Source organism: Austrofundulus limnaeus, unplaced genomic scaffold (genome assembly GCF_001266775.1).
Source record: "Austrofundulus limnaeus strain Quisiro unplaced genomic scaffold, Austrofundulus_limnaeus-1.0 Scaffold221, whole genome shotgun sequence".
Taxonomy (NCBI): Eukaryota; Metazoa; Chordata; class Actinopteri; order Cyprinodontiformes; family Rivulidae; genus Austrofundulus; species Austrofundulus limnaeus.
In genome coordinates, this window is record NW_013952623.1 from 550,054 (window position 1) to 550,747 (window position 694).

Genomic DNA, 694 nt, shown 5'->3' on the forward strand with positions numbered 1-694 from the left:
CCGCCTGGATTTAGCCAGAAACCCCTGGCGGGCGATATTTCTGCAAAAATGCATAAAATTCAGAAACCCACCTGATGGATCTGTTCCAGGCAGTAAAAAAACCAGATCTGATCAGGTGAAACTCATCCTGGAAGCTCAGCACTGGGTATTATAGCCACCTGTGAGAGAGTTTTGTATCGTGTGCTTTGATTTTTGAAAAAAAAAGGGGGGGGTTGGGGGGGGGCACTCTTGTGGTAGCCATGTTGACCCTGATAGGTTTTTGTTTTGTTTTTTCTCCCCTGTATGGAGAGAAGACAGGAGAGTTCTTTGAATAAATGCAGACGAGTTCCCGTGCTCCAAAGTTATTTAAGTCTGTGGTTCTCTCAGTGTGCAGGTTTCCAGCCCTCATAGCTCACACGTTACAGGGAGTACTGATTGAAGGAGGTAAAAAAAATGTGATCCTTTTTGTTCAAGCATCACTTTTCTGTTTCTCTGTCAGGAGTTAAGTAAGGATTTTATCTTTTCATTTTTTGTAGGTAAATATATGGTGAAGCAGATAGCTTTGTTTGACGATACTTTACAGGTGCTGGTCATAAAATTAGAATATCATGAAAAAGTAGATTTATTTCAGTAATTCCATTTAAAAAGTGAAACTTGTATATTATATTATATTCATACATTACATACAAACTCATATATTTCAAATGTTTATTTC